The sequence below is a fragment of the Ursus arctos genome, unplaced genomic scaffold, assembly GCF_023065955.2.
Source record: "Ursus arctos isolate Adak ecotype North America unplaced genomic scaffold, UrsArc2.0 scaffold_5, whole genome shotgun sequence".
Classification (NCBI taxonomy): Eukaryota; Metazoa; Chordata; class Mammalia; order Carnivora; family Ursidae; genus Ursus; species Ursus arctos.
Window position 1 is genome coordinate 87,504,567 of NW_026623067.1, and position 24,524 is coordinate 87,529,090.

Genomic DNA, 24,524 nt, shown 5'->3' on the forward strand with positions numbered 1-24,524 from the left:
TGCATACAGTTGGCCATCCAGTCATGGGATTTGTGAACATCCCTGGCTTATTATTCCCTTCAAGATTTAATGTCACCTTTTGTTTTATTTTGATTGATTGCAAATAAGGAGGGACCAGAGATGTAAGAATGTAGCAGTTTATAGTATTGCCAACCAGACAGAGTCTGTCATCATGACTTTAGTTTCCCTTTTGAAAATATTACCATCAAAACTGATACATGCCTCTGATAATAAATATGGTCTTAAAACTTTTACTGCATTAAGCATTTGATGGAGTTGAGAGCCTACATTAACAAAAATGAAATTATATCTAATAAAAATACTCTATAAATGTCATAGAGATAAATGAGGTATTTTCATAACTTAAAAGTCTCTCTCTTCTGGGAACATTTTAAATGTAAGATAAGAATCAAAATTGTCCCCAAATTTTATAGTTTCTGGCCACTTTGAACTCTACCAGAATGAGTTTTTTTTAAAACAAAAATTTCCTTTCCAAACTTTAAAGTGTAGTCTGAGAAGGTTGAAATATTTGCTGTTGGTTTGCTTTATTAATGCGAAGACATCCTGGGCACAAAAGAGAATCAAAGGCTATATATCTAACATACCCAGACTTTTCCTTGGCACACAGGGCACTTGGAACAGACCATATAGCTGTCATTTGAGGTCTGTGGGTTGACCTACTGGGTACAACATAAGGGTTATATATGGTAGCTGGCCTGGCAGGTCTGAGCATTGGTACAATATTTATGAGTTTCAGGTTTGCTCCTAGACTCTTTATAGTCTCAATAAGTAACAGGTGAAATCCCAAAAAGTAACTTTATTATTGGAAGTAATGCAAAGTTTTACTTTAGCCAAAATAATAAATAAATACACAGAGAAAGAAGCAAGAAAATAAAGCTTTTAAAAAATTCCTCAAGAGATCTCTTATCTCACATTGCTATTAACAACATCGATGATAAAAACTAACTAAGAAAGAAGGAGAAACATAGCAAAAAGCACATTTTGAGCTCTTCGTTCCTATTGACTGAGATACAGGGAGACAAAAAGATAAAGATTTTTGTTTAATTCCTGCAGCCTTCAGTTGCAAAGTCATAACTGTGGACCAGGGTCCTAGGGAAATTGTTGCATGAAAAAGTAGCTCTCTTCTGTAAGCTATTCTTCCTAGCCTCAAAACAAGGAACAGAAAACACCCATCTTTGCAATGTTCTAAAATATAAGCCACAGGAGTCATTAAACCCAATGATCAGAGAAGCCAAGAGAGAGCCAGCCATGTGGCCAAATTGGATTAAGTCTTCCAGTGGTCAACATAGCCATTGGAGTCAAGATGGGATAAGAGAAGATGAGAAGAGATATGAGAGTAATAAGAGAGGTTGGGAGAAGTCTGGAAGTGTCCTTAAGCTTAAGACTTGAAGAACTAAGTCACAGATCTTCTAGTTGGTGGCCCAAGGCTGTAACCCCTTTAAAGATCAGCAGAAGACACACCAGTCATTTATTGTTTTTAAAAAAATGTATGTATGTGCATGTATGTTATAGTCATATAACTTCCAGGTAAAGTGAGGTTAATAATTATTAAGACTGTATGTGAAATAGATATATTAGTTATTTTCATAAACCATCCTCTATAGCTTACATATATATAGCCTATACCTAAATTGACAGTTGGGTATACATTTTACTATTTGCCTGTCCGTTTTCGAAAATTATAAATTAGAAAACTCTTAAGGTATTATAGAAACCATAATACCTACCTGACACAGATGTAACCATTTGATAATCTAGTGTCCTCATAATATTCCATAGTCAGTGATTATTCCATAATTGACACGTTTAGAGGGATAGTTTCCTCAGTGTCTTCTGAGTAGAGGTCAGGCCTGGCTTTGACATCTGCAGGGTGTTGCACCTGCAAAAAATGGTTTTGACTGACCAGTAATGTGTTAAGTGGGTAACCATCACTAGAGAAGGTCTTTCGGAAGGAATGTATTCACCCATCTACCCATCCTATTACCCATTCAAGAATATCTACTGCTTGCCTACATTGTGCAGTCATTTGCATGAGTAAGACTGACTCCTTGCCTTTCAGGTGGTGACAACTTAGAAGGAAGATAAATGATCAATGTCAGGCAAATGTGCAATTAATATGAAGGAATGAGCGAAGTTAGGGTTCAGTTTTGGAGAAAATCACATATGTTTTGAGAATTCAAGTAAGGATGGAGAGCTAAGAAGGGCTGTGAAATCAAAGAGCACTCTCAAGAAAGAGCTTTGCTTATCTACCATGATCACTGAACTTTTCCACTCCAGAACTGACCACTGCTGACTTTTCCCCCTGTTGTACCACAAACACTTTTCAGTACAATTACCTTTAATTTTGTTGCTTAATTTTGTTCATGTTTTCCCTCAAAATTCTGTCTTGTTCATCTTTTATTACCATCCCCTAGTGTAGTGTCTGTTCCTAATAGGGATTTAGATGATGGATCGTTTGATCTGCCACAGAGGTTGATATTGGACTAGTGGCTACCTGCACTTTGAGAGCGTGTTGGCTATGAAAGTCACTGGAATAATTAGGTTGGCTCCACACAGATTAATGACTACTAGGGTACATTTTTCATCTACTTCATAGTACTTCCTCAGTGCTCTGCAAGGATATAGTCTTTGCTCAATAAATACACAATTACTTGCTATTTAGACAAGCTAAGCCAAATGCTAGCACTTGCTTTACTTGACAGCTCCTGGTTGCTCTTTAAAGCAGATGTAAAGAATGTGGGAAAAAGAGTAACAAGAAATACAACGTTGGCTCTTAGAAAAATGCTCAATCTCCTTCACCATCAAAGAAATGTAAATTAAAACCACATTGAGATATCATTCACCTATGCATTGGCAAAGATCAGGAAACACAATAGTATTTTTAAGAACATTCAAGTGAAAAACTTGTGCAAACTAGAATAGTAGTTTCCGGAAGGCGATCTGATCATGTGTATCAAAGTTACAAATGTATCTACTCTTTGACTCAGGAATTCCACTTCCAAGATGTTAGGATCAATAGTCTCATATTTGGGAAATGATGAGTTGGCAAAGTTATTCAGTACAGCATTGTTTGTGAGAGAAAAATATCAAACCACCTAAATGTGTAGTCAGTAGGTGTCTGGTTCAATTATGGTAGTTGGTACAGTGGAACACTCTGCAGTTATAAACAGAATGGAGTTTTCTTTTTTGTGTTGTTGGAAGAAGAATCACTACGATATGCTAAGGAAAGACAGGAAAGGTACAGAAAAGTTTGTTATAATTATGCTATTCTTTGTGTAAAAGAAGGGAAGAAAGAGTGTGTGTGTGTCTACCAGGTATGCCTGAGGTATCTCTGGAAGACAACAGAAGAAACTAGTAACATTGATTGGCCCTTGGGGATGGGAACTGGGTAGCTGAGAGGCAGAAATGGGAAGCAGAGTTTTCACTGTGTGCCCTTTCTATTTCTGAAGTGTAAAACCTTATGACTATATGGCCTATACAAAAATTAAATAAAAATAAACACAGGACAGCAAATGCGGTGGTTCCCGGTAGGGAGCAGCTGTTGCTATGGTCACCTGCTGCAGCTGTCACACTGGTGTGGTCACCTACAGTGACATCTGCTGGTGCTTCCCGACAGCTATTTTAGGTCCGTGATTTTCAAACTGCTATTTTGAAAGTGGGCCGTGCAGTCAAGTTAGTGAGTCCAACTAGCATTCGAAAGAAAGAGAGAAAATCACATAGAACAGAAAATTTCAGAGTATATAACCAGTAGTAAAGGTAAGTCCTGTTGTGTGAACTTTTGTTTGATGTTTTTATAAGCATATGTGTTCTGACATAACCTATCTCTCTTACTGTGCTCAAAAATGTTAGAAAGCCACATTCCACAGTAGTGACCTTTCTCAGCCAATCTAGACATCAACAGCTCTTCTTGAGCAATCAATATATTATAGGGAAGTTCCCATCATGGTAGGTCCAGGATTTTCAGATGGTGGATGTAGGGTTCCCACCTTTGCAGGGGGGTCCCTCTGCTTATGTCTCTATTACTACTGTACAGAATCTTTAGGCTGTGTGTCTCCTCACATGACAGCACATCCATTCTTTTTAGGAGAGTGCATTCCACCCCAATAATCAACAGGGCTGATTGGAGTCTAGCTGGGGTGATGGCGACCAAGACCCAACCTGCGGTCCTTCGAGGATCCTGAGCTTCAGTGACCCTGTAGCACCTTTCCCTTCTCAGATTGATCTGAGATGTGTTGGATCATGCAGCTGCACCATCAGCAATGCCCTTCTCTCCATCTCTGCTTACCCCATTCTAGTTTCCTTCAAGATCCTGTCCAGTGCTATTTCCTCCATGGAACCTTCCCTCATTTCCTCAGCCTAAAGTGATTTCTCATGCTCTCTTGATGGCAACTGAATGAAACTTGGTTCAAACTGGGCTCAAGCAAAGAGGAGAATTAGCTCAAATAATCAAAAGTTCAAGAATGGTTTGGATCCACAAGCTAAAGCCACCATCAGTGTTCATTCTCTCTCTTTCTCCTTGCCCCGCATTCCCTTGCTTTCCTCTATGTTGGCTTAATTTTTAATATACACTTCTTTCATGGTGGCAAAATGTCTTCTGGAAGCTCAATGATTATGTCCAACAAGTTGAATTCCAACAGGAAGAAAAGCCTTGTTTTTCTCATGACCCTACCAAAAGTTCCAAGAATGTGTCCCACTGCCTAAATTGGCTTATGTGTTCAGCACTGAATCAATCATTGTAGTCATGGGGTTAGAATTCACTCATTTGGCCAATCTCAGATCACATATTCAGCCGGGGAGACTGGCCAGCCCACTTGTGGAGAACAGTTACATGGTGTATAGAAAGGGATGGTTCCTCAAATGTATATTAAAAGTGCTGTCACCTGAAAGAGGGGAATGACAAAATAGACAAAAACAGCAAACAACCTTGTCAAATTGTAATCTGTACAGTGAAAATGCTAATGACCTAGTATGTTTTCTTGTGCGACTACCTTATCACTTGAGATAAAAATGTAAAGCAAGTCAAATTAACATGTCAATTCTTATTGAGTAAGCTATTTCTTTCAATTGTTTTACATATTTCGAGCCTCTTACAATGTGTTTTCCCTTAGGATTCTATTTCGATCTCCCTCGAACCAATTCTTACAGGAAACTGAGTAATTCGTCAGTTTACAAAATCTATACCAACGATAGAAATATTGCACTCATTGTTTCTTTGCCCCATCAATTTTGGCCAAATATTTTAATCACAATAGAAACGCAAAATCTACGAAACTAAGACTAATGTATACTCTGAGGAGCATGTCTCACACTTCTGCTTTAGCTCATTCGTTCTCAGGAAACAAAATGTTTTTAAAGAGAAACATCTTAACACATCTGGTGTGATTTTCTAGTTATCCAGTTTAAGCCACACACACACACAAAAAGTGGTATCATCTGTTTTTCTTTTATACGTTTTGAAACATGAGCCTCCGAAAGCTATTTCCTAACATATGTCAATTTAACATCTGCTAGCTCCTAACTGATAGCCAGAAACAGCCGTGCTGGCAGCGTCTGCAACAGTGCCAAGGTATTTCCCATTAGAACTGTCTTCACTTTGGAGTTGTCAGTAATATTTTTACTCTAGGGGTAGCCAATTTCCCTAGCTTGAAGGATTAGAGCCACAGAGCAGGAGGAATAAACAGGATGATGTCTTTACAGTTATGTGGAAATATAGCAGAGAAAGGTGCCCCCCCCCCCAAATATTAGGTAAGAAGACTGTGTCATAGGTCACAGATACAACTGCTTCTTCTGGGGGAAAGCATGCTTCACAATAGCACTTGCTAATTTCTCCATCATTCAATATCAAGAGTGTTTGCAAACAGAATTAAGATGCATCAAGCATATCTAAGAGTACCCAACCATGTCCGAAGCTTCTCTTACATCTCTTCTCTTTTTTAATCCTTTGATGGAATTTAAAGTGCATCAGTGAGCTTCAATTTCTGTCTAGAGATTCATAACAGAATGATATTTTGACATTTATTTTGAAAGAGGTGGCCAAAGTGTCGGTCCTAGGAGAGATCAATATTTTTACCTGCCCTAGGATAATCTGGTGCTGAATTTAGTAGTTCAACAATTTTAAGACCTAGCAATTCAGGGCCTCCCAATGATTAGTGTCATTTGTTTCCTTCATTCTCTCTACCCCAGTAACATTATTGCATTTTGTTTCTTTGGATTTTAGAGGAGAGGCATCACTGTGGGCTCATTAAGGTCAAGGCTATCTGTAGGTTATTATTGCTGTATCCTCTATGCCAAATCCTGTGCTTGACACATACTAAGTGTGGAATAAAGGAACCAATGCTGTCCTGAAATTCTGAGATCCAACATTTGCTCTTAGAGTCTTCAATGGGTATCTTAAATAGTCTTACATAAATTATAAAAACATCAAATTGACTTTGATGAAGAAAGAAGAAATGAGTTCTCAGGATTGGACTTTCGTAGGAGAACTTTAATGGTAGTTCTAAGTAAATGTGGGAACTCAAATGTACTGTATACCAAATACTATTTATGGTAATGGCCACTTAATAATTTTTCAGTGAAGATAGTGGTTTTGAGTATAAACGTAGGGGTAGTGGAAAGAGAAGGAACTTTGGAGGCTAATGGTCTGGAGTTGAAATCTTGGATCCACTCCTTAAAAAGTTATTTAACCTTTACTTCCTTGTCTTCAAAATAGGCATAAAAACACTACCATGTGGGCCTCTTGTAACAAATTGAGTACAAAAAAAAAAAAAAAAGCTTAGCAAAGTGCATGTTCCTTGTGGTCCTTCACTAAGTGATAGTTACTATGATCCTTATTATAACTGTTCTGATATTATATAGTAGAGAACAGACTCAGTTACATATAATCCAAACTCTTTAAAGCTTTGTAAGTTAAAGCCAAACTCTACCCAATGCTATATTAGTCACCTAGCAGAATGGTAAATGGTGCTCCTTTTTCTGTCATATCTTCAGCATCTCAATTTTTTGCCATGGCTATGAGGAGGCAGCTGTAATAAAAGTCAGGCCATGAGGCCTATAAGACAGACCCATATAGCATTAATGGTAATGAGGTAAGAGACAAGTTTAGTATTTCAAACCAGGTTTCCCTTGTTGGAGTTATACCTTCTCAATCTATGACAGATTATTCTACAGACACAGTGTATATTTGCATTTTGTAAATCACAGAGACTTGGCACAAATGTCTCAGGTTCTTTCTTTCTTTCTTTCTTTTTCTTTCTTTCTTTCTTCTTTCTTTCTTTCTTTCTTTTTTTAAGATTTTTTAAAATAATTTTTATTTTGTTATATTAGTCACCATACAGTACATCCTCAGTTTTTTGATGCAATGTTCCATGATTCATTATTTGCGTATAACACCCAGTGCACCATGCAATACGCGCCCTTCTTAATACCCATCACCAGCCTATCCCAATCCCCCACCCCCCTCCCCTCCGAAGTCCTCAGTTTGTTTCCCAGAGTCCACAGTCTCTCATTGTTCATTCCCCCCTTCTGTTTACACCCCCCTTCATTCTTCCCTTCCTTCTCCTACCAATCTTCCTATTTCTTATGTTCCATAAATGAGTGAAACCATATGATAATTGTCTTTCTCTGCTTGTTATTTCTTAATGTGAAGCAAAAGCGGAGCCCTCTCTGCCTCCCTCCCTTTATTTCTCCTTTCTTTCTGAAGGTGTGCCAGGCACTGTGCATATAAAAAAAATATTTACAATGGATGAGATAGGAGATGAAAGGGATTCCAATATGTTTTTTATTTTGACCTGTTCTGGGAAAGGTGAAAGCCATTCCACGTAAAGTTAAGTGCTGTAAAAATACATTGACTCTTAGTTCTCTAGAGTCATGCTGTGAATTATGTCCTTAAAACTTTCTGACACATGAAAAGATTAAATAGAAATAATTCCAATTTCAACCTTACAGTCAATTTGCTGAAGTCTTTTTACAAAAATAGTTGCCATAATCTTCCTTAACAAAATAGATGGAATGCAGAATGCAAATCTTCCACACTGCATGAGTCGATGAAAGTATTTCTTGGAAATTATTTGACAATGTGAACTATAAGCAAGGGTGAAAGTTGTAGTTCTACTCAACTATTTAGTTTTGTATTATTCTAGCAATAGTTTATCTCTAAAGTTATTGATTATGGTGATAAATTACTTAGAAGTTTACCTACTTTAAAGAAAAATAGGTCTATAATTTTCTTGTCTTTTTAGAGAGAGAAAGCATGCACACGCATGAGTGGGGAGGCAGGGGGAGGGGCAGAGGGAGAGGAAGAGACAGAATCTTAAGCAGGCTCCTCACCCAGCAGGGAGTCTGACGTGGGGCTCCGTCTCACCACCCTGAGGTCATGACTTGAGCTGAAATCAAGAGTCAGATGCTTAACCGACTGAACCACCCAGGCGCCTCAGACGCCTACAATTTTCATACGGTGACAGTGTATGACCAAGAGAGCATTTAAATGCTACCCACCTATAGATGTAATCCAGGCAAAACTTTTTAGATATAGTACTTATTTACAGACAATATATCAATGTATAATCTTCAGGACATTAATTAGGTGTACAAAATCTGAAAGACCCCTCAAACCTGTCAGAGACAAAGAGAAAGTTAAAGAAGTTTGAATGTTACTATTTCATGAATTTTAAGATACTTTGAAGAATTCAAGACCAATATGGATCTGATTCATTATTTGTACAATTCATAGGTTATAAGAGGTAATTATAATACACAATCCAGTCAAATTAGTTATGATATATTCTTATTTTCTGAGAAGTTTCCTCTTCCTGTCATGCATACTTGTAATTAACTTACAGTTCACTCTAGATTTAATTGGACTTTATAGAGGTAGTTATGATACATGGATAATAAAGTAAATAGTACAAAGTCCTAACTATAATTCTCGCTGATCCCCAGCGATACCCTTCATACACCCAAGTCTCCCATGCTATTCAAATCATATGTTCTACCTTCACTGCTTTTCATTGCTTTCTCTCCTGGAAGAAGTATTATCCCTTTGTTTGTCTGGGCTTGAAAATTTTCTGCTCTGCCTTTCTTCCCCTTTCAGGTACCAATTGCCACATAATAAACCACGCTAAAATTTGTTAGCTTAAACCCACAACAATCATTTACCAATATTCTGTTAATTGCTCATAGTGTACAATTTGGATAGGACCCAGCAGGGACTGCTTTTCTCTGCTCCACCTGGTGTCAGCTGGCATTGCTGAAGATAGTTCATTCTTTTTTTTTTTTTTTAAAGATTTTATTTATTTTTTTGACAGAGAGAGAGACAGCCAGCGAGAGAGGGAACACAAGCAGGGGGAGTAGAAGAGGAAGAAGCGGGCTTCCTGCTGAGCAGGGAGCCCAATGTGGGGCTCGATTCCAGGACCCTGGGATCATGCCCTGAGCCAAAGGCAGACGCTTAATGACTGAGCCATCCAGGGGCCCCTGAAGATAGTTCATTCTTGCAAGGCAGCATGGCTGCAGACTGGGAGCTTACCTGTTAGTTGGGGGCCTTTGTTCCTCTCTATGTGGACCTCTCCACAGCATTTCTTGGGCTTCTTCACAGCACAGAAACTGATTAACAAAAAGGAGTGTTCCAAGAGGCACAGGAGGAAGCAGTAAGACTTCTGCAGATAGCCCCACAGGTATCAGAATGCCACTACCTTTGCCGCATTGATGAAGTAAGTCACTAAGTCCACTGAGAGTCAAGGCAAGTGGAAAGAGTCTATGGAAAAAGTAGCAAAGAATTTGAAGACATTGCTAAATCTACCACGTCCTGTGTGTTTATCCAAGCTCTGCTGAATCAACCATCATGGCATCTCTCACATCCATTTCTCAGGCTTTCATCCACCCAAATCCTCTTGCAGAGCAGGCAAAGAAATCTGCACTGGCAGTGCCAACGGATCAGGAAGGAGATGATGTAAGACCCTTGCAGCAATGTGGTGGCCTCCAAACAGCCTCAGAGGCAGCTTTGAACATGTTGATGCACTGGGAGACGTTACAGGGAAAAGATCTTTTCAACAGAAGTCCCTACCACTGTCATTTTCACCTGTATTCTTATAATCCTCCTTAAAATCACTTACTAAATTTTCCTTTCTACTCTATGGAGTGAGTTTCAAAAACTGTATGTGGGTATTTATAAAGAAAAAAAAGTGGAGACACATTTGTGGATTCTTTGGTTTTTTGTGTTTTCTTTTAAGCATCTGGGCCACTGAAAACAAGTTTTCCTCCCCTCTGGAATTCTAGAAAGGAAGAGAAGATTAATGCTAATTGAATTTATTAAATTCATTTGTGGTCAATGTATGATAGCTGAATTTCATTTTTTAATGCACTATAGGTACTTTACCTGCTGTGTAATCAAAGTAGATGGAAGCCTCATGCTCATTTTATAAGATGTGAAGTATGATTTTTTAGTCTAAATTATTAAGGACGTATCTCATTGTTGAACCTTTGTTTTTATGGTAAGTTAGCTGGCAATAGCTACAGTTTCTTTGTTTTTGTGTCCCTTATTTAGGACTATGACCCTCTGTTATGACACTAGTCTTAAGAGGGAAATGATCTGTTACCACAGATCCCTATATGGTGTGGTTTCCAGGAATGCATTGTGGACATAAACAAGGACTGCCTGCACTGTTCCAGGAAATGGAAACGAAACAAACCAGCATTTGAGTGAACACTGAAATGTACCCCACAAACAAACACTGGATCAGGGTGCAAGACAAATAATGACTCTAATGGAACTTGGGAAAGAGCACTACATGGGATTTAATATATTGCTCCCTAACGGATCTCTGTTTATGACTCTAGAGGAGGCTAATTATTTTCCTCAATCCTGTGACAAAAAGAACTGGAGGGGACAGGAAGAGCAAGAACAATTTGGCTCTCAGTGAATTCTCAATAAATGTTGAACTTTGCTGAGACCAATTTAATACTTTTAAATGTAATAGAATGTCATTTATACAAATGATTTTTGAGCAGTATTTTCAAGCTCAAATTGGGTAGATAACTTCTTAAACTGATCAACCTACATCCAATTATTCCAGTAAAACATGACTAGAACACATGCGTTCATTTTATTTAAATTTTGTTTCCATTTGGGTCAGTTTTCAAATCTGAAAACTTAAAACTAAAAACTTTTAAGCACTTATTTTTTTTTATTTTTATATATTTATTTATTAAGATTTATTTATTTATTTATTTGAAAGAGAGTACACAAGTGGGGTGGGGGGCAGGCAGAGGGAGAGGGAGAAGCAGGCTCCCCACCGAGCAAGAAGCCTGACACAGGGCTCAATCTCAGGACCCCGGGATCATGACCTGAGCTGAAGGCAGATGCTTAACCGACTGAGCCACCCAGGTGCCTCTAAACACTTATTTTTACTTAATATGCTGTGTTTACAATGAAATGCTAAGTGAAAACATTATAACTAAACTATATTTTCCAAGTTTCCTACAGTAATCAGAAAAACATATAAATAATTAATTCCATGGGCAACTCTTAGACTGTATCTAACTGGCAAATTTGAACCAGGGTTGATCCTTACTTAGCATACCATGTAAACCAGAAGCTGGGACATCCATCTCCTCTACTTCTAAACCTCAGCCACAGTTAAACACCCATGTATTTTTCCAGCAGGTGGATATTCCCTAAAAGCAGTTTTTTTCAAAGAAAGGAAAATGTTATCTCTTTCACACGAGCACTTTCTCCCCTGTCGATTTTCATATTTCCTCCTTTTCTTGCAAACTTCCAAGATGGGGAACAAAGTTGGCATTTATATTTTGAAATTTTCCCTGGATCAGATAAAAAAGCACGTGCATTGCATGATTTTGAAGAACAATGACACAGAGGATAGTTGATTTAGGGTGAAGATATGTAGGGAGGGATAAAAATGTCAGTTTTGTTTCTCATAAAAAATAAATGAATCACTAAAATTTTCCTCCCATTACTTCACAGTAACTGGGATATAATTTATGGGATGCTGAAGGTAGAAAAGTCTCTTGCAAATTAATTTTGTGTGGTGGAGACTGATAACAGCATGGGAGTAGTGGTTCTTGCCATTTGATCCAGGATCCTGGAGAGCTATGGCGAAGATTTTTTTCTTCCTGTTTACTCAGTGTATCATTTAATAAGATTATTTGTACATTGAAGCCCAAAAGTTACTACATAAAAATGGTGAGTAGTGGATATGAAAGACAAAGAAGCATGAGATGGAGGAATCTGGTCAGCAGAACCATATCTTTGCTGCACAAAGGGTATAAATATAATTTCTTTTTCTTGGCTGGCTAGGGTAGCTGCAAGATGAATGGCTCCGATAGCCAAGCAGATGATAGAAGATACACTTAAAAAAAAATCTTCCAATGACATTATGGGGTTCTGGTAACATGATTTTAATAGTCTATATGACTCTAGAAAGAGATAGAAATACCACTGCTTCTCAAAAGGAGAAACTAAAATGAAAATTCTAGTTCCTGTGAGAAAGTGGTAGAAGTAATCATTTAAAAACAAAAAACAAAAAAAAGGGGTTCCTGGCTGGCTCAGGTAGTAGAGTATGCAACTCTTGATCTTTGGTTATGAGTTTGAGTTCCACGCTTGGGATAGAGATTACTATAAAAATTTTAAAAACAATCAAAGAACAGAACCCACTTTGCTATTTTTTATTAATATTGCTCCCTGAAAACAAAAATAAGATAGTATTACAAAAAGGACTACAAAACTGGGAGATCATTAGAGATAGCTGTACTGACATGTCAGAATGCTTTTATTTCTTTAAAAACAAAACTTGAAAAAAAAAACACAAAAATAAAACTAAGCTAGAATGTTGGAGTAAAAAGTTTTTTTCAAGTTATGACATATTTTAAATATATAATGAATACCCATATACTTGCTACTTAACTCTATCAAAGCTCAACATTTTCCCTCTTTGTTTTGGATTTATTGTTTTGTAAAAGAAATGAAACAGTTGAAGTTTCCCGTGTCTTTCCTTCAACGCTCTCCAGAAATTACATGATAGTGAACTTGATGCTTATTTCCAAGAATTTCTTTATAATTTGATAAATAAATAAATATCCATAAACAATTTGTTCGTCTTGTTTTTAAACTTTATAGAAATTGTAAAACGATGTAACCCTATAAAAACCATACTTACTTATCCATTCAATTATTTTACAACATTTAGTTTGTTTCCAAATCTTTGCTGTTACAAAGATGTTGCCTCTATTATATATCTAGAAGTGGAATTGCTGGGTTGTAGAATATGAGCATTTTGAATCTTACTTAATATTGACAAACTGCCTTAGAGAAGGATGACGAGTTACATTCTGCCAGTAGTGTACAGGAGTTCCAGTTTCTACCCATTATCAGAAAACTTAGAGTTAACAGATATTTAAATTTGCATCAGCAGGACAGGTGACTTTGTAGTTTTCAGTTGCATTCCTTTAATAATAGTGAACTTAAACATCTTTTCCTATGTTTATTGGCCACTTAGCTTTCTTGTACTGTAAATGGATAGTCCATTTTTCTATTAGATTATTCGTTTAAAAAATTTGCCTGTAAGAAGTACATATGTATTTGTTTCTGTATTGCGTGTGTCTGGGTCCAGGGCTTGTCTTTTCCCCTTGAAACACAAATATTTCTCCTTTTGAAACACAAATATTAATATGGGAAAATTTATCAATTTTTGTTTTGTGCTTTGGTATCTTATATGAGAAATTCTTCCTACCTGAGATGAAAAAAACAAACAAACAAACAAAAACAAAAAAACCCCACACTTTATTTTCTTCTTACAGTTTTAAAGCTATGGCTGAAAATACCTAGGTCCTTAGTTGTCTTGAAATTTATTTTGGCTTATAAGATTTAATTTTATTTAAATTTAGTGTTTTCCCTAAAACATGAATAACCAACTCTGTCTTTGATTTCTGGGCTGCTACCATGGATTTTGATTCTTGGATTTCTGATTCATTTCATTGGTCAAATAAGGCAAGTTATTCTCTACCTCTATATTGTTCTTCTTCTTAAAATTCTATTTTAAATCATGTGCTATTATAAATGAATTATATGGACTATTATTTTTGGGTTTAATATCCACTTGTTAATTTACACAAACAATTGTATTGGTATTTTGATTGGAATCATATTTTTTAAATTGTATTTAATACATAGATTAATCTGGAGAAACCAACATTTGTATATTATTTAGTTTTTCCATCCATGAACATTGTATATCTCTTCATTTATTTCAGGACTTTTTAATGCTGTTTAATAATGTTTGACAGTTTTCTATATAAAGGCCTTGCACATATTTTGTTAGAGTTATTCCTGAGTACTTTATATCATTTGTACTTATTGTGAATGGGATCATCTCACATACTATGTTTTCCAAATGTTTATTGTGAGTATATATATAGAAATGCTATTGATTTTTGTATGCTCATCTTGAGAAGAAAGCTTTTCAGGCCAAGTTGCAATATTTACTAGCACAAATTTTTATTAAATAAATTTGACATTCATTCCAATTCAGCTAAAGTCATGGTTGTCTAAAGATGAATTAATAATTACCTGCATAGGAAAAAAAAAATACCTGTCTAGGAGTGCTGACTTAAACATTGCCGATTTGTTGCCTTAAGACCATTACATTTTAATGGATCCAGTTTGGTAAAGACTTAATGACTCCATCTAGTGGTAGCTTGAAGTTCTAAGTGAATTGGCAAATGCACTTGCAGGTTTTATTGGATAGCTGCTTGTGTTTAAAATATCATGATAGTAATCAATATCCTTGTTGGAAATGTCAAGAAACAGCAAGGATTAATTTGATACATCAAAATTAATTATGCGTGTTATCTTAAGTGTTGTTGATTTCAAGATTAGAATGAGGTATGTTATGGAGAATATTATGTACAACCTCCCATGCTGGAGCCAAATTTTGTATATACAGATTTAATTTTATCATAGGTCATGTTCACATCATGTTTTAAAAATAACACCAACAGCTGGCCAAAGTCAATCCATATGACCTTTATAATAATAGGATCCTCAAGTCTCTACCCAATGAGGACTAGTTTACAGTTAAGGGCCCTTTAAAATTAGGATTAGTTTTATATTTTACTAATTAGAATTTTTCCTTTGTGTAAGAAATAACAAAATTTTATGCACTGGGATAACTTGGTAATCATTTGAAGAAAGTAAATTTAACTCTAAAATAAACTCAAGATGTATTCAAAATTTCTTTGCATACAAAATTTTCTTTTTTTTTAAAAAAAGATTTTACCTCTTTATTTGGAGAGAGAGAGAGCATGAGCAGGGGGAGGGACAGAGGTAAAAGGAGAGAAAAAATCTCAAGCAGACTCAGCTGAGTGTGGAGCCTGACATGGGGCTATATCCCATGAACCTGAGATCATGACCTGAGCTGAAACCAAGACTGAGGCACCCAGGAGCCAGCCCCACAACAAGGTTTTAAAAGTGTAATATGAAAGCTTATTTAATTTTGAAGTGGGGAAGATGTTTCTAATGATAGACGGACCCTCAAAGAGTAAAGGGAATTAAAAACTTCTGTAGACCAATAAAAAAAATGAAATTAAAACAACAGTGACATATCTTCGGTAAAATTTAAAATTAATGATGCCCTGTGTTAATATAGGTTAAGGGTGAAGACATCAAGAACAGGCTTTATTATATTGCTAGTTGAGAATGTACTTGGAATAAACTTTCTCAAGGGAAATTTGGCAATGCTATCAAAAGCCTTAAAATATGCATAGCCTTTGCCCCAGAAATTCAGAATAATTATAGGCATGCAACAAAGAAATGATTACAAGAATATTCTTTATAGCACTATTTAAACTATTAAAAAATTATAAAAAATATAAATGTCCTTCAGTAGGCGAATTGGGAAACTAATTATTAGAGTATATACTTAAGTAGAATTCTATGCTATTATTAACCCTAATACTACAGAATAATATTTAAAGACACTTAAAATATTTTTACATATTTAATTATGTAATTACACAATTAAGAGGAAAGTTATTCTCAGAATATAGTAAATGAAAAGCAGAGAGTACATTACAAATCATTATATTTTCATTTTTTACAATATTTGTTTTTGTTCTTATGCAAAAAACAGAATTGAAATTCAAGAGGGCTTATATTCTGAATTGTGATGTTATGGGCTGAATGTTTGTGTCCCCCCAAGATGTGTATGTTAAAGCCCTAACCTCCAATGTGATGGTATTTGGAGATGCGACATTTGACTAATTGGGGCTAGATAAGGTCATGATGGGATTAGCGCCTCTCGAAGAAGAGACACCAGAAACCCTGTTCTCGCTCCATCATATGAGGACATTGTGAGAAGAGGGCAGCCATCTAAACCTGGAGGAGAGGTCTGACCAGGAACCAAGTTGGCCAGCACCTTGATAATGGGATTTCTGGTCTCCAAAACTGTGAGAAAACAAATTTCTGTTGTTAAGTCACCAGTCTGTGGTATTTTGTTACAGCAAACCCAAGCAGACGGATAATACATATGAGGTGATAAGACTTTCTTTTCTTCCTTGTTTGCTTATCTGTATTTACCCATTTTTTTCCACTGAGCATACTATATTTGTAATTTTAAAAGGTATTGTAAAATATATTAAATAGTATTAAAGAAAATTTCCAATGCATACAGATTGTTCAGAGAGAAACTCATCACTAGTAAAATCAGTTTTTCAAACCTGGTTTCTGATTACCTTGCCATAACTTTACTAATTCTCTTCATACACTAATTATTTGGCCTACAATTAAATTTAACAAAACAGACTGAATCTTTTTTTTAGCTATGAATGTCAAAGACTGATAGAGTTTCTAAATATACCACTGAAAAAGTTTTATTTTCTTTCCACCTAACTACTCTACAGTTATTATTTGGAAACATTGACCATTTTAATCATTATACTTCCAATTAGAGTGAGTAATTAGCATTCTGTCTTAGGATTCCATGCCTAATAATGGTGAAATTATTTATTTTCTTTGCATTACAAGGCATTTTCTAATTATCTTACCCATCCATTCTATTTTCCTCCTATGCCATCAAATTTCTAAGAAACAATGTACTCCTTTCTCTTTTGTTACAATTATATCTAACCATAAACCAGAGGTGAGGTCATCAGTTCCTCCACTGTATCCAGTACACACATACACACACAGACACAGACACACACACACACACACTCTCTCTCTCTCTCTCTCACACACACACACACACACACACACACACACACTTTTATCAGTTTTATTTTTATCATCTCAATATTCATGCTAACACTGGGTATGCTGTTGAGGGGAGAAATGAAGGAAGTAGGGCTACATATTTGAAGAAGGGCAAATTTTCTTTGAGGCAGCAAAGGGATTGAAAAATCTTGGGATCTGAGGAATATGGAGTCCATCACCAGAGAGCTGAGAAATTGGCAGCAAGAAATTTCTCCTCTGGGACAGAAATCCACGATCAGTGTAGACAGAACACTCAAAACGTTTAACCCTGTGATATACATTCATCACTTGAGTTACTTGACAGCTTTGGAGCACTCTTCTTGGGGGCAGGGAATGGCAGTGCTTCTGGAATCCAGTTCTGAGCAGCACTGGTGCTAAGTGTCAGTGGTGTTTCTGCCAGAAAAGGAGTGGTTGACCATCGCTCATGGATGTTCAGATTTATTGTTGGATCCTCTGGCCCTGCCAGATATTCTGTGAACTGCCTAATATCCGTGCATCAATTCCTTTTCTGCTCAAATTTGCAGACGAGGATTCTGTAGATCCCAATTAAGCGTTTTGCCCAATATATCATCCCAATCATAATCTCGTCTCCCTCCTCAAAGCAAAACAAAATGAAAAAAAGCCCAACCTTGGTAAAATTTCACTGTCCGTTATTTAATTACTACCAGGACCAACCAGATTTATAGATATTCATTTGAAAATTTTAAATGTAAGTCAGTGCTATTTATTTATTTACAGAGCTTTAGTTACTAACAACAACAACAACAAAAACAAAAAAAAAAACCCGAAAAAACTTTTTGGCCAAAGCCTCTTCTGTCTCTCTGCAGTGATCAGCAGAATTCATTCTGCCCGTTGCCTTGATTCCAAGGGTTCAAACAGAACCTGTGAGGTTGACAACTTCCTCATTAACACATGTTTGATATCTGCAAAACCTCTATTTTAACCACTTATTTCCCTGAAATTCTACTTCATATTGCCTGCAATGTTGACTATCACATGAAAAACCTAAGGATCAGCCTACAAAAATCTTCAGGGTAAACATAAACACCAGCAGGTGAGTGTTTTTACTAGTAGCAATATGTATCCAGGATGAAGGAAGAAAAGGACACGGGGGGGTGGGGGAATCAACTAAAATACATTCCCACATCCAAGGGCTGTAATTAGAGAACACTGCACTCAACAATAGATGAGCATCAGATTCAAGTGGTTGAAATTAGAATTTTCCCCCAGCTTTACTGAGATATATTTGGCATAAAACATTGCGTAAGTTTAAGATGTACAACATGATTTGATAAACCATTATGTTGCAAAATGTAAAATTGGAATTTAAAGAGATCGTGGGTACAGAGTAAGTATTGCATCATATGTTAGGGTAGTTATATTTCAAAAATGATTTTTATTTTCCACTTGGAATACTATACCACATAAACATTTCTATTTATGAGGGTTATTTTTAGATAAAATTTATTGGACATTTAGTATAGGCCAACACTAAGACTTTATATCCTGTAACTCATTTATTCATCCTGACAGCATGAGGCAGATATTGTTAACCCTATTTTAGAGACAAAGTGATTCCCAGAGAGGTTAATTAATTATCCAAGGTAATACAACTACTAAATGACAGAGGCAGCACCCATCCCCGGGTCTGTTAGACACCCAAACTCCCTATGCTGAATTATGAAGTCTATGCAGCAACACTGAAATATTGCTTTTGGCCTTATGTTATATGCCAAAAGAAGAGTAGACAATTGTACACACATTATGATGGAACAACGTGAAATGTTATACAAATATGGACAAAGGCTTGGAAGAAAGCGTATACCCTGCATCACTTGCTTTTGTGTCCAAGAAGCTAAGAGAATCAGGAAACACACCTTAAAACAAAAAAAAAATAATAAAATAAAAAATTGAGTGTGTGTGTGTGTATGGGTGTGTATGCACAAATTTTAATGGGACAAGGAAAAGGGGTCAGGAAACTAGAACCCATTTACTAAACACGTAGAATACATAGGTTCAGATCTCACAGACTGTTTTCTATGCAGTTGGGTACTGGGATTACTAGAGTTTTGTTTTTCCCAGTATTTTTTCCCAAACTTCTTGAAAGCTGCTACATTGTTTTTGTAATAAAAAGAGAGACAAGGATAAGCCATGCACAGAAGCAGAAAGGTTCAGGATTTCAGCCCCTGAGAAGCGCTGAGTTAGTAAAGGCTGAGGAAACTGGGGTCAGTCCCACCCCACTGCCTCCAGGGCAACTGCTAAACTGCCCTCAGCCAAAGCCAAGTTTGGATTGAAAGTCCGTAAGGTCACTGAGCAAACAGCTTTAAAAGGTCATGCTGTCTCATTGATAATCAGGGACCTGCAGGAAGGTAAACATGTCCGTGTTCCAAGAAGAGAAACATGCTATCCTAGGATCCTAGGGATGAACCCTTCTATGATTGTTGAGAAATTGGCGGTGTTTTTACAATCAGTGATTGACAATCTCTTTACCTGTGGGGTTCCTCACCATGCCTCAGGTCTAACAGACTGGCTTCCAAGACTAACGCATTACAAAGTTCTGTCATGCGAACAGCAGCCTGCTTCCTCTTACTCTCCAGTGGGTAAACAACAGACAAAGAGATATACAGATGAAATGTAAATGCAGCTTGGAGAAGGAAGGGATGAAAGATCAGAGGAGGCTCCCTGAAGGAGCTGTCAGTGAGGTTAGGCCATGAAAAAGAACATGAACACCCGGGGGATGGGGTAGAGAAAGCTATTCTGAATGAAGAAAGAATGAATGGAGAGCAAAGATTCAGATAAGATAGTTCAAGGCAAGCGTTCCTATGCAGCTTCATCTATTGATGATAATCATAATTACCTGGAGTCTCAAAAAATAAGGATGTTAGACGCCATATCCAGTTATAGATATCTGATCCTTGCATCCTAGTAGCTAATGCTCTTCAATAAACACATTCAGGTTTACTTGGAAGAACAAACAGATAAAAGCCTTAAAGTACTCATACTACCTTAATAGGGTCAGTGTTTTGGCTTGTGCTTTGAGAAAGGAAAACTTCGGCATCGTTCAGTAGTTCACGATAGTTTAGCTTGGAAGGAACAGAAAAATAGAGGCAAACGGGATCACTGGCATCAACAGGCTAAGGGCATCCAGGAATGGCCGGGGCTGAAGAATAGCTAGCCGCGAGGGGATGTGGCATCCAGCCTCCCAGACGCACACAAGGCTTCCTACCTCCTGCTATTCACACTCTTGACGTATTGCACAAGAGTTGGTCTGTGTGACCAATAAAACACTGCAGAAGTAACAATATGTTACCCTTGAGATTAGGTTATAGAAGACAATGTAGCTTCTGCCTTGGTCTCTCTAGCTTTCTTGGATCACTTGTTTTGGGGAAAGCCGGCTCACGTATCATCAACAGTCCTTTGAAAAGATCCACATGTTGAGGAAGTGAAATGTGCCCACATGAGTGGGCTTGGAAACGATTCTGTACCCCTGGTCAGCAGCCTGAATTTGTGGAGACCTCATGAGAGACCTTGGGCCAGAACCATAAACCTAAGCTACTTTTGGATTCTTGGCCCTCAGAAATTATGGGATAATAAATGTTTGTTGTTTTAAGGTGCTAAATTTGGGGATAATTTTCTACGTAACAATGCGTAACTAATACCAGAGGAATGGTGGACACCATAGGCTCCTCCTTCAGGGAGGACATTCATGGAAGTCATCTGACAGAGAGGAACAGACAAGGCCACAGAGCAGAGCATAATTTAAGGAGTCAGTGGGAGCACGGAGAAGCAGTGGAGCTGACAAATCTGGTTCTATAACCTCAACGATGGTTTGTTAAATGGGTGAACTTATGTGCCCTGGCCTCCCTTACGAGCCTCTTAACCAAAGACCTACTCTGGATCTTCTACCAGATTTTAAGGAGTGTCAGTTTTCTGTTGTTTCAGATTCTCGATTACAAACCAAAAGTCATGTGACCTCAGAGAGTTATACCTGGAATGCCTATACTTGGCAGGAGCACCCTGGAGGTAGGTGTGTGAGTGGCTCACCCCTGTGCGGAGTGCTCTGAAGTGAATCCTGACTACTTTATCTGAACACATCCAGAGGTTCTCACTGGTGGTTCTGGAGTTCCTACAGGGACTCAGACCTCCTTTTCATACCTAATATGTAGAGTAGCTAACATTTTAAATGGCTGTGCTACTGACCCTCTGCTAAACATTTCGTATGAATTTTGTTATTAATCTTTATGATAGTCTTGTTACATAGCATGCTAATTCTCATTTTAGACATGAGGAAGTAGAGGCAAGAAAGCTTATACATTGTCCAGGGCCCTATGGTTCTTAAGAGGCAGAGTTAAGGTGTGGATGTGATCGGTCAGTCTGATGTTCCTGCCCATGCTCTCAACTACCATGCTGTCGATGCCTGCAGGAAGATTTTGCCGCCTGTAGACGTCCCACTTCTAGATATGGAGCATATTTTGGAAGATGTTCAATTCCTCACACAGAACCCCTCATTCTTTCTGACTGATTGCAATATTCAAGCTAAGTATCCCAGAATTCACCTTTATCAAATCCACAGCTCAAAGCATTCTACTAAAAGAGAATGGCAAGTACTTCATTTAAAAAAAAAATAAATGGGAAGAAAAATGGCTTTCTTATCAATGTCCAAATTTCTTACACCTCATCTAAAATTACATACTATGCTGTTCCTCTTCACGCTCTTTCCCACTGCTGTTGGCTTTATGATAGAATGCTTTAATTTGTTCCACATATAATATCTTTGCAGTGCTGTTTTCTGTAATTTATACCACATGCTGTCCACTTTCTTGTACTATTTTATTGAGTAAAGCACTTTGGATATTAGTTTATATGAAAGATGTTATTTAAAATGAAGTTGTATTGCAAGCTACATTATTATAATTTCCTTTTGCTTTGGCCCTGCTTCATCTTACACAGTTGCCTGATGTTTGATGCAGCGCTGAAATCTAAATGGAAAGAGTATTTGGAATTGATGCTCATGTATTACTTATTTAATCTGCTGCCAGCGTGATCCACTGTTGCGTTCTCTGTTTTCAATATCTTCCGAGGCCTGCTCTGACACCCATCTTACTTGTTTCATGGAGAAAATCTGTACTATGTGCATCGTTATACGTTAAGTATAAGTGGGCAAGTTATTTTGGCTTTGGGATATGTCATAGGGTACAACTTAATAACACTGAACAATTATGGGTAGTAGAAAAGTTTGTCAGACCTCAATCATTCAGGGATAATTGCCTTAGTGCTCTGTTTCTCTTCTTTTTCCATCTGTCCTTTTGTCTTTCACTCATTCCAGTGTTTTACTTCAGTATTTTGAGAAATTAGACACAGAGGAAGAAAAATTGAACTGGTCACTTGAATGACTTTTGGCAGCTCTTGATAAAGACACAACACCACAAAAAGAAAAGAGTACTTTGAGACAAAAGTGAAGCTGGTGCCTGAAATTTGCATGCTTTCTTAGATTTGTAATTCTCTGGATTTGAGTATACATATTAATCATATTTCAGGCACTGAATAAATATTGTCTAACCATTTTGCTAGGAGGGCTATGTTGATAGTGAATAACAATAAAGGTAACAATAATGTTATTATTTACAAGAAAAAAGACATTCTAATGTCTTTTTGGTAGAAAAGGCTATGCTAATAAGGTAGACAGTGCACAAGATTTTTCTGGGTTATCATTCTTCTGTTCCCTTGCTCCAATCTCCAAGTGTTTAAACCTATCCTGTGGTTTAAGGCTTAAGCCCCTCCCTTCTCTGACTCCCAGAGCACTTTGTGGTGCTTTTTTGGCAGTGGATGTTTATAGATCATGCCCAAACCACGGCATGCACTCTTTGAGGCTGGACGGAAGTTTGGGTTAACTTTTGTTCTTTCCGCCCCACTTGTAGAAAGGAGATGTTGGAAAGTACTTTAATAACTAGATTTTAATTTTATTTTTTATTCCAAAAATTAATACAATTTATTAGTAAAATACTATTGACATGCAAATAACTATAGATTCTTCCAGTCAGTCTTTGAAGTCAGGCAAGATAGAACTGGAGGAAGTCTTAGACCTCCTCTAACCCGAACCCAGATTTCCTGGTAAGGCGGTGGTTTAGAGGTCTTGAGTAGAGACCTGCATCTCACATTTATTGTCAGCATGATCATGGGCAAGCCATCTACCAACACTGACTTTAAATTTTCTCTATTAAAAAAATAGAAATGTTTACCTTATACAGTTGCTGTGAACATGAAATGAGGTGATGGATCCAGAGTGCTTTGTAAAATTGGAAGTGCTCTGTCAACATTAGTTCAGGAAACTAGTGTTTCAAGAAGGTAAGGGACTACTCCAGGGTGTATTTGTCAGTTGGTGGCAGAGCCAGGTTTCTTTAGGTGGTACAGCGTAATTAAGTAAGAACTAAATTTGGAGTGAGAAGGAAGGTGCGTTTCAAGCGGATCATAGTTTTGCTTGGAACGTACCCAGAATATCCTTGTCATTTTGGTTAGTGCTAACTTGAAATATAACAAAGTTGAGAGTTTTGAAAAATAAAACTGACCTCAAGGTGCTATTACTCTTTAGCCTCACTTGTTTGCGATAGGTAGAATGGGGATGATAGCTTAGACAGAGCATTGGGCCTATCGAGGCAGGTAATGCGTGTGGAGGTATTTCGGTAAACAGTAAGGAGCTATGTAAATGTCATTATTACCGCCTTCTGCTTCTTCCACGTAACTTTATATTGCCTTTCTCGCATCAGGAAGAAGAAAAATAATTCTCATGCAAATTGCACATTAAGTCACTGGAAGAGCCTTGTGTAAAAGTTTTGGGGAAATAACATTGATTTTTTTTCCCCTCCAGTGTGATGAGCCCATTAAATCTTCCTTTCATGACACCCATTTCATTTTTCAAAAATTCTTTATTTTATTCTTTTATTTTTCTTTCAAAGACCATTACTGTATATTTGTTATTATGTTTTGGTCCTGCCCTGTCTCCTACTGTTAATCATTTTGTCTGTTTCCTGTCATTAATCTGTACCATACCCTCTTTTTTATCCTACCACCTGAGTAACTCTTTCCCTCCCTCCACACCCACCAGACTTGTGGTGTCTTATAAATAAGTGCTCTGACTGAAGACAAATTCTCTCAGGACTTCTTCAGTTGCCCTTTGGGAAAATGGCTAAGATTCTGGAACTTGTGTTTCTCTTTAAGAGAATTACAATAAAAAGAAAACTGTCCTGGA

The 24,524-nt window shown here is 37.2% G+C and overlaps 1 protein-coding gene across 6 annotated transcripts in view; it reads right to left on the reverse strand.

Moving 5' to 3' along the window:
• Positions 1 to 24,524, reverse strand: part of PJA2 (praja ring finger ubiquitin ligase 2) — a 128,269-nt gene that overhangs the window by 103,191 nt on the left and 554 nt on the right. For 3 of the 6 annotated variants that reach the window (XM_048220806.2, XM_048220808.2, XM_057307530.1), the window contains exon 2: positions 1,749 to 1,900. The exons of 2 other annotated variants lie outside the window; for them this stretch is intronic. The gene's annotated coding sequence lies outside the window, so the exon portion shown is untranslated. Of the gene's footprint in view, positions 1 to 1,748; positions 1,901 to 8,346; positions 8,403 to 8,514; positions 8,632 to 9,541; positions 9,770 to 24,524 lie in introns of all 6 variants that reach the window. One more of the 6 variants, XM_048220805.2, reaches the window with a different exon arrangement.